The sequence below is a fragment of the Brachyhypopomus gauderio genome, chromosome 7 (genome assembly GCF_052324685.1).
Source record: "Brachyhypopomus gauderio isolate BG-103 chromosome 7, BGAUD_0.2, whole genome shotgun sequence".
Classification (NCBI taxonomy): Eukaryota; Metazoa; Chordata; class Actinopteri; order Gymnotiformes; family Hypopomidae; genus Brachyhypopomus; species Brachyhypopomus gauderio.
In genome coordinates, this window is record NC_135217.1 from 14838846 (window position 1) to 14849706 (window position 10861).

The 10861-nt window shown below is 38.2% G+C and overlaps 1 long non-coding RNA gene across 1 annotated transcript; it reads right to left on the reverse strand.

The window, feature by feature from the left end:
* Window positions 1–770: 770 nt before the first annotated feature.
* On the reverse strand, window positions 771–9467 carry LOC143518213 (uncharacterized). Its single transcript, XR_013132088.1, has 4 exons — window positions 9369–9467; window positions 1623–1751; window positions 1427–1542; window positions 771–854 (listed from the first exon to the last, which is right to left on the reverse strand). It is a non-coding gene; the product is annotated as an uncharacterized LOC143518213 (long non-coding RNA).
* Window positions 9468–10861: the final 1394 nt, after the last annotated feature.

Below are 10861 nucleotides of genomic sequence, written 5' to 3' on the forward strand. Positions count from 1 at the left end.
TACAACCGTGAATAAATGTTTTTGGTGTTTTCTTTGCATTTAACACCCACCAGGAATGTATTTGTTAACCATTTAGCACGCTACAAGAAAAGTGCCTTAAAAAACAAGCTAATTAACTCTCTCTTAAAAAAAGTAGCAATAAAATAAAAAAATCTCTTAACAATGTCCATATGGTAGTTTCATGAAACTCAAGGTTTCAGAAATTATGTTAATGACTAGATCATATTTTCCTGCCATGGAACTGCTCCAGCTGGTGACAGAAAGTATGCCTTCAACTCATCTCGCTGTTCTTTTGCTAGTATTGTAGCATTACGTGCCCTGCTTGCTGTTACAGAAGGGAGTTCTCCATTCCTTCGCCATGCTCCATGAATGATTCTATGGTTCTCATCCTCTGTATCCACAAAAGCAGGGGGAAGGTAGACCTCTGATGCCCTGTCCCTGAGAAAATTGTGAACAGTGAGAGCAGCAAGTGTGATTACCGTCACTTTATCATGCTTCATCGCCAACAAACATATATGGCATTTTATGTTGGTATCTGGCATTGGCTCTGGACAAGGAACATTCAGCAGATCTCTGTCCGTGGCAAAGCGTAGGTCTGACTGTCCAAAGAGTCCTGCATCTGACACTCTTCCCTGTGTACCAACACTGGCATATATAAATTAGTAATTTGCGTCAACTACTGCCATGAGAACCACTGAAAACCTGGATTTATAATTATGATAGGTACTTCCAGAGTTAGCAGGCGGCTGGATGTAGATGTGTTTGCCATTAATGGCACCTAGGCAGTGAGGGAACTGCCACTTTTCTTGAAAAGCTCTTGTCACTTCTCGCCACTCTGCTTCTGTTGTGGGTGTCTGGGGAAAAAAATAATAATTAAAAATATTATCTTTTTTTCACAAAGTCCCACACAATTGAGCTATAACAGTAACTGTAACATGATCTTCAACAGTGAATCATTTATCATTGTATAGAGATTTTTTTCAACAAGATCAAACCACTTTTAGTTTAAAAGCACCAAAACTTGGCATTCATATTTTAAGTAGATAATAGCAACATACTGTATAAACACAAAACTTTCTCATCACAAAATGTTTCAATCACAAAACCTCAAAACCAAAATACTTATTCAGTTAAAATAAATAACACAACAAAGCCAAAGTGAGTTAAAGTGAAATTTGTATGTTAATGGAAAAGGTTAAATAAATGACTGCTTGTAAAATTTAAATATGAATGGTATGGCAAAATTTGTATGAGGCACAGAGATAGTGCTTCCTTTAGTGCATTTCTTTAACATTGGGCATATGACTGTTCTTAATTTGAAAGAAAACAACTTATATAAATGTGAAGACTGTAATAAACATAAATATTTCTATAATTTCATGCATTCACTCAAAACTCAAACTTTTATTTAGAGCATATGTCATACCTTTAAATAGTTTTCCTTTAAGGTTTCATACAGGGCTACACAGGTGTCCATTAATATCTCACTGATAGTAGTTCAGCCAATTCGGTACTGGAAGCTCAGAGACCTAAAGGATTCTCCTACAGAGATTAGCAAGTTATTATGTGTTTGAAATGAAATATTTTATTTTAATCAATGTTCTTAAATTGACTATATTTACCAGTAGCAAGGAAACGAAGTGTGACTGACAGACGCTGTCTAGCACCGATGGCCCTCCTCATTTTTGTGTCCTTCTTCAAGATATGTGGCTCCACCTTTCCAAGTAGGTAGTTGAAATCCAACATCCATCCTGAGAAGATCACGGAATGCCCTCCTATCATTGTACTATAGGATAACAACATCAATATAATATTTGGACAAAAATATATATATTTTATACAAAAAAATACCAAAGTGACCTTTTTCATAGGACTATCACCACTGAGTTCCCTAGTCAAGCTGACTCAGATTCACAAGGTCACTATTTGATTTGTTTTCTGACTTGATTAGATATCGATTCTAGATAATTGTCAATCATAATTCAACAATAGGAATGCTCTGTATTATGAAATAAAATATGACATGTTTTTAAAATGTGACCCTTCATGGTAAAGGAATCAAGCCTTGCTCTCGCAGCCTTATGATGTAGATTGTACATTTACTAGTTGTGAATGACTGATCAACATAACTTGTGTGTATGCCAAGACAGCAATGCTGGGCGACAGCAATAATAATAAACAATTAAATAATAACATTCTAATCACAAGTATTACTTTACTTTTATCCATATACAGGGCTTTAGGCTTTCCAAACATCATACCTAGTGTCACGTAGGGCAATGCCCCCTCTCATAGCGGTCACTCTGGGTTCCCTCATGTCTGTGTTCCCTGCCTGTTTGTCCCGCCCTGCTCGTTTATTTTGATTCCTTGTTTGTTACCACGCCCCTGTGTCATTGTCACCACCTGTCCCTAGTTTGGTTCTATGTATATAAGTCCCGTCATTCCCCAGTCGTGTCATCCGTGATTTTGTCTATCCATTTGTTCATGCTGTCGGTTTATGCTTTCTGTTAACTGTATTCATCTTGCTCGTGAGTTTGTCTGTGTTCCCCCGTCGTGTTCAGTATGCCTGTGTACCTCTGTTATTCGGACTGCCCTCCTGTGATCGACCCTGCCTGGCTTTCTGACGACGAGTATGGTATTCCCTTTAATAAATCTCGCTCCTCTCAGCGATTGTGTCCGTCTCCTCGCTCCGTAGCGCGAGCTACGTTACACCTAGACTTCTGCAGGTAGCATGTTTTAATGTGGTGCCTTTTTAATATATTTATTTACAGTGTTGGGAATGTTACTTTAAAAAAGTAATTAGGTGTAGTTACTCACTACTTGTTCAAAAAAGTAACTGAGTTAGTAACTGAATTACTCTATAATAAAAGTAACTCTTTACCAGGGAAAGTAACTATTTGCGTTACAATTAAAAAAGGTTATATGCCAATTAATTAAGTTTTTTTTAAAAGCAGTTTTCATAGTCAGTTGAAATGAGTAGATCAGAAAATTGTTTAACTTTTGATATTTATTGCACATCCACAGACCAGTGCAGGATAAAATCCTTTAAAATCCCAAATCTTTGAAGAAAAAAAAAAAAAACAGTTACACTATATAAAGTGCATTTACATCTATGAAATTAAATTAAATTCTCTCAACCTGAGACAACTGGTTTGTTTACAACAGAAGTAAACTTAACAATAAAACCTCTATTCTTAATTAAATAAATCAAATACCCAGTCTGGTAGACATTCAGGAACTTCAAGTATTTTCTTAAATAATGTTTATATCGCCTTGAAAGTTCTAGTTTTCTTCGGCTTGCACCTGACGCCATTTCGGCCTCTTCTCCGTTTGTGTCGTGTCACTCGCGTGCTTCGGCGCGTGTGTAAAAACACCGGCTCTGATTGGCTACCATAACGCTGCCTTAGCCAATCGCTTACTGACTTGTTAAGTTAAACAGGCGTTACACCGAGAACTGTGACCTATCGAGATCTGTTACTTCTCACTAGCCTGGGCAGCGGTCCGCTCGCATTACTGTTAGTATATCAATATATAGTAACGCACTGCTTTTAATGACCAGTAACGTAAACGGCGTTGTAACGACAGGAAAAGTAACTAATTATATTATCCCGTTACTGACAAAATGACGACGTTACCTAATGCCATTATTTTTAACGGCGTTATTCGCAACACTGTTTATTTACTAAGTACATTACAGTTGGAGAGGTTCAAACCTAAGCTTCCTTACCAAATGCACTAGTTGCACGGTTTGAAAAGGTTGAGACCGATCACAGGTGTTGTGGCGAAATCAGCACCCCCATCAAGAAAAGCACACCTTCTCGGTAGGGGGTGCATGATTTTTTATTATTATTTCTTACGAGTCAGCATAGTTTAGAGCAGTACCTTGGATATTTCCATTTTTGGTCGTATTTCTAAGTAAAGTTAAAAGTCAAGTAGCTACAAGTAGAAACCTAAATAGCTACATCTTTACCATACCTCAAGTTCTCTCTGGAGTACACAAAGCCCGTGATGTCCTCTTTGGGTCACCCAGGAACGAGCCCACAGTCGCCCTTTCCTCTTTTTTTGTGCTTTTCTGAGCACAAAAGTGCTACCACCACGCAAAGTGCTTCTGTAGCCATTATTGTCAGCTTCTATGCCCCACCCCCGCGCGATGATCTACGAACTCACGCCGGGACGAGGACGATGTTTGGTCGGTAACTAACGTGTAGTGTTGCCAGTTCCTCGAGTACGACATGAAACGAATATAACTGCTAATCTGACATAGTGAACATCGTGAGGGACAAAAAAGTCGTGTAGTCTGCGCTTGGCATAAGGCAGGGGTGCCCAACCAGTCGATCGCGGGCAGAGTTTCAGTCGATCGCGAGAAGTGTTACCATGTAACCATGTATTTAAGGCTCTGACAAAAAAAAAACACTAATCAAACTTATCGTCAAACCATCGTTCATGAGAGGCCAGTATGTATTTTCATAATAATAAGATACAAAAATAATTATTTACACAACCTTTTCTGCTTTTCTGATGAATGCTGGGTATGGTTTGCCACGGTTGCTAGGTTGTAACCAGGGACTCTAAAGCGCGAAGACGAAGAAGCCAGAATGGTGGCAGCTGAAGAGATAATGGCGGAAGCCAAAAAGCTAAAAATTATCACTTTCATCCCGAGGGATTCAAATTCAAAGTCGGCGTGTCTGATCTGTATTGCTACTGTGGCCATACCGAAGAAGGGGAATTTGGAGCGACATTTCCCAAGTACCCATCGCTGCAGAAGCAAAAGTCCAGGGGGTGGAGCTGGATCTAGATCCAACTCCTCCCACCGTCCATAGTTTATTTTGGTCAGGGGCAGAGCTGCATCTAATCCAACTCCTCCTACGTGTCGCTTACGTTTTCCAACCAGGAAATATAAATCCAATAAATTCACCCTTAAGACTTTTACCGTTTAAAGATCAAAATGTTATTTAAATAACACAATGCACGTTTTTTTTATTACAAGAAAACGTAAAAGTGGACAGGAATAATGATCTGTGATTGCCAACATAATAAAGTACAGTACATTTCTTAAATATGTACTATTTTATTTTTTTTTTTACCTTTTAATAAAATTACTTTTTTCGTTAGGATGGTACACTTCAGGTGTGCAGAATGGACAGTGGTATTTACTGCAACATGTAGTGCACTGCACAACTGAAACTGTATGTCCTTTTTTCAAAACCATGATATGCATAGATGGATGGAAAAATATAAATAGCATTATATTAGTTGTGAAGTTTTTCAGTGAACTGGTTAATGAGGATCATGGCCGTTACATGCACGCACTACTGAATAACAATCCCCCTCGAAGTGTCCATGCGGTGCCGAACAGCACAACCATTACAAATTATAAGTAACTACAGCAAACACTAATTAATTTAACAGTTTATGTCCAATATGAAGAACACAACATACATAAGTATTTAATACATCTGTATTCTGTTTAACTAACTGCTCATCTTCTAACATCAGTTTTTACCGTCACTTACTTAGACACCTAGATTAGATAAACTTAACAGTCAAATTTAGTATAATCACCAAAGGAAACTAGTTACTCGCATTAGCAAGATGAAAATTGCTTTATTATTAACTTACTTTCAAATTCGTGATTGTTCACAAATGAATGGCAAGTGAGTAAATAAGAATAGCAATTTAGGACGGCAACAGTGATTTGGAATGGCTGATCTGATACAACTCCTCCTGCGTAGTGCAATTACTTCAGACCAATAAAAACACGATGGTGGGAGGAGTTGGATCTAAGATCCAGCTCCACCCCCTGGACTTTTGCTTCTGCAGCGAGGGGTATCTCACATTTTCTCACAGTTTACAAGAGCTATGCTAATGATTTCCCGGCGAAATCAGCTCTACTAACCGAAAAGGTAAATTAACTAATAATGAAATTATTAAGTCAAAGTACAGAACCACATTGACTGATGACCACCTCGCGGCCTGTTTAAGGCTGGCGCTCAGCTCCTACTGCCCAGATTATGAGAAGCTAGCTGACTCCTCCCAGTGCCAGAAGTCCCACTAAATTAGAGAAGTGTGTTTTTATTATTCTCATCTTGAACTAGGCATAGGCCTATTCAGGGCTTAATTTGAGCCGGATCCTGTCAGAACAGGGTCCGTGAACTCTTTAATTTTGAAGGGTGCATTCCGGGAACTGTCTGCCTCGATCCGGTAACTTTCAAGCCTACTAATTATAAGTTATGAAGAAATCTGTCTGCGTTGAACTAATTAATTGAACAAATAATTCTATAAAAGACATTTTTAAACACAAGATCCACATTCAGGTTTCCTAAATCACATAAGAGCTCTCCTTTTTAGCGATGCCTTTCCGTGTCTCCCCTATAAAGCTAGTTATACTTTCGCGAGTGACCGTAGCGCGCGACTCCGCACACCTCGTGCGCGTCACATTCTGTGCAGTGTTGTCCGAAACGATATGTGTTAGTATAAAGAAACACCCCTCAACAACAGGGGAAGGAACATTTACCTGACCAATTTTAATGTTGCATTGTTTCAGATTTGAAAAGTGCTGGAATTTAGGCTAAAGTACTTGAAAATGCACTTCTGCACTTAAAACACTTATAAAACACACGTAAATAATTTAAAAGTAATTTATATATATATGAATTGGCTTGTTTTTTTGACATTTGTGCGCCTAAGCGTTGCGTTTTGTGTGCGATCCGGTGACATTGTTGGCCTCAGTGACCCCGTGTCTCATGCCGGTGTTTGCGTTCCGGCATCGTTTGATTTACAAATTAAGCACTGGGCCTATTCATATCCATATACTGGACTTAGAAGAGTAGGGTACTATCTTGAATTACACATATTCATATCCATATACTTCCATATATTTTTATCTGTTTTCCAGTTGAATTTAAATCCATCTGCCGGTTTCCCTGCCAGTGCCACAGCCCAGTGAAGTTTAGCATTCTTAAATATTGGACTTCTCCTCCTTCCTGCTTTGAAGTGATCTTTTCTAGAGTTATTGTGTGTGTGTGTGTGTTAATCTGTGGAATTACTTGTTTTTTTTTATTTATTTAATTTGGGTTTTTTGACTGCTCTTTTCTGTAATTTTGGTGTGGGTGTGTGTGTGTGGCTAAGAGAGATAGAGATGGTGTGAAGTTCTTGTGAGATTCTTCTGTTTTGACAACCTATTTTTGACGCATTGATAATTTCCTCATTTGTTGGATTTACTGCTTATTCTCCACCTGTGCCTGCAATTAGGGCAGGGTACCCGCGGGTCCTTAAAAAGTCTTAAAATGTCTTAAATTTAGTTTTCCATATTCAAGGCCTAAAAATGTCTTAAAATGTCTGGAATTTTATGAGGGGAGGCATTAAATTATTATAAGTGTGTGTTGTTCAGTTGCTCTGGTGCGATGTGAACTTTGCCGAATCTAGCGCTAATGCAGAAAATAACCGCTCCAGGGTCCTAGTGCTAGATTCCTAGCGTTGGAGTATACGGCCTCAACAACGTCAACAATTTTCGTTGCCCCCCCCCCCCCCCCCCCCCCCCCCCCGTCAACGATGTGGAACACACCTGCATCCCCGGTAATAGTATTATTTTTTCTTGTGAGAGGTATTAAAAAGGTCTTAAAAGTCATTGAATTTGAGATTTAAAAATGTGCAGATACCCTTGTTTTAGGGGGTTCCTTGTTTAAATTATTGCCCGGCCCTTGTGTTTGACTTGGTAGAACTCGGCATGCCATCAACTTCAAAAGTAGATCTTGGTTAAAAAAAGGTTGGGCACTCCTGATCTAAGGGAACTGCACAAAAGGCAGAACTTGCCGATAGGGGTATGGCCGGTAGCTTTGCAACCTCTTTTTAGCCAGCCACATGATAATTTTATTGTATAGGTGCAAGAAAACATTATAAGGCTGGTTTTCAACTTCACAGACAATTCACTGCTTCCACACTTACCTCACGCCACTTTATGACGGTCTCTCTGGCATAGTCATAACTCACAATATGACTGTCATTTGACTCTTTAAAATTTTACTTCATTAAATTAACTTAACAATACTTGTTGAAAGACTAAAAACTCACAAACTATAGTTGAAATCCGAAAAACTCAATATGAATAGTTAGGGTAACTAAAGAGTGTAAGGTATCATAACTTAAATGCTAAATAATTTTTTTTTGTGTGGGAAGGCGCATGCACAGGAGATGGTCCCGAATTGAAATGAACATATTTGTATTAGGTTCATGAATGATAGGTAAATGTATTAATCGGAGCCCTAATTAAGTGGTCATTTAGCCCTGCATGACATCCATACTCCATCTACTGTTAAATAACGGGATCGCTCAAAGTGCAACATTTCTGTCCTTGAGCTAAGGTAACAATGTTGACCATTAACAAAATAATATTTACAATAGTTTTATTATTAGTGGTGGTAGTATCATCAGTATTATTATAACAGTTCAATGTGTACCTATTGTATTTTAAACAAATATAGCAGTTTTAGGTCATAATTCTAATGATTTTTAAAAATAGTATAATAATTAGGGGTGGGACGCGATAAAAAAAAATTATCGAATTAATTGCATTTTAATATTTAACATGAGAAATATTAATTTACGATTGAATGATGAATGAATCAATGAACATAAACATAAACTTCAACATCTTGTTTATTTTTCCACCAGTCTACTACACAGACCAATAGATGAAAACAGAGCAGCAAACAGTTTTCAGAACACTGGAAATTCTGACCAAAATTTTTTTATTTTGGGAGCTTTGCTCAGGATATTGGAAGAATAAGAAGAACTGAAGTAAATCAGAAGATGTTTTTTAATACCATTTAAGATGGTATTAAAACTTTTTCTTTAATTTCCCAGGCCTCTGCCACAGGCATCTCCATAGTGCCTAGAAGTGGTCTTCTGCATGCTCGAAGCAAATGACTGGATCTTCCATTCATCATCTATAATATGAGCTTTCACACCAAGATAATTCTTGTTGCTAACAGAGGTCCAGTGATCCCCAGTCAGAGCCATATTTGTGGCGCTCTTCACAATAACCTGTTTTACTTCCCTTTCCTCATCATACAGCTGCTGGATTTTCTTCGACATTGTCTTTCTGGACGGCAGTTCTTGTAAAGCCTGGTTTATACTTTCGCGAGCGGCAGAGTCGTTTAAACTTGCCGCGTCTTACTTAAACCTTCGACGACAGATAGCGGTCTACAGTCCACAGCAATCCATCTCGCCAGTGAATTGGTCAATTTGTCTGACGTGGACTTTGACATTTTGTTTCTTAATTTGAACCCCGACATGTGGTTGAGTGTTGACTGGCGACACTGTTTGCTCGTACTAGGAATACATTTAGCAGCTAAGTTATTGTTACTGACCTGCGCGTTAGCCCCAACGTGTTTTGCGTTGAGCTGGTAACGAAGGGTGGAAGTGATCCTGTGATAAGCGAACTCCTTCCTACATAAAGTGCAAATAACACTATTTGTGTTTGTACTTCCAAATGGAAGTTTCTTATATTTAAATTTCCCATCCACCAGCGTAGCCTCTTCAGTCATCTCCATCATGCTCATCTTATTGTGCGTCCATATAATCTGTATGTCTGGAACTCGTGCACTGAGAAACATTCCACAGTGCGAAAGTGTCTCATGCGTTAAATGCGTTAAAATGCTTTTTTTTAGTTCGTTAATTTCCCTGTAATTAATTAATCGAAATTAACACGTTAAAGTCCCACCACTAATAATATATTTAATTGTACACTATATTACCAAAGTATTTGCTCACCTTCCTTGACTCACATATGAGCTTACTTAAGACATCCCATTCCTAATCCATAAGATTCAATATGACATTGGTAGACCTTTTGCAGCTAAAACAGCTTCAACTCTTCTGGGAAGGCTGTCCACAAAGTTTAGAGGTTGTTAACCATTCTTCCAGAAGCACATTTGTGAGGTCACATACTGATGTTGGAAGAGAAGGCCTGGCTCTAAGTCTCTGATAGGTGTTCTATTGGGTTGAGGTCAGGACTCCATGTCTTTATGGACATTGCATTGTGCACTGGTGCACAGTCATGTTGGAGGAGGAAGGGACCAGCTCTAAACTGTTCGCTCAAAGTTGGGAGCATGGAATTGTCCAAAATGTCTTAGAATGCTGAAGCATTCAAAGTTCCTTTCACTGGAATTTAGGGGCCAAGCCAAGCTCCTGAAAAAAAAAAACCCACACCATAATCCCATGTCCACCAAACTTTACACTTGGCATAATGCATTCAGACAATGTTCTCCTGGCAACTGCCAAACCCAGACTCGTCCATCAGATTGCCAGATGGAGAAGTGTGATTCAACACTCAATGTTGGAATTCACTGACCTCCAGAGAGCGACCTATTATTTTACAAATCTTTGTCAAAAAAACTGGAGTATATAACAAGTGGAGATGGCAAACAGGTGAAATGGATGAATGAGAGACTGAGACGATATTAGTAAAGAAGTCCACCACAAAATCCCTAAGGTCAATACCTGTTTACTATGGAAATATGTAACATATATATACACACACACACATATATATATATATATATATATATATATATATATATATATATATATATATATATATATATATATATATATATATATATATACACACAATACAATATTTTAAAAGACTCCAAATCTGAACGACACCAAATCAAAACAAAAACACACATTAATCTAGGAAAAACAAAACAACAATATCTAACTCTCTAATCTAGGAAAAACAAAACTATCTTCAAAAAACTAACTCAATTCCATAGAACTAGAAAATATATCACATGGCTCATAGCTCAACCCTCACTCCAGGTTGACACAGCAAACATTTTAGGCTAGAGCAGCATGA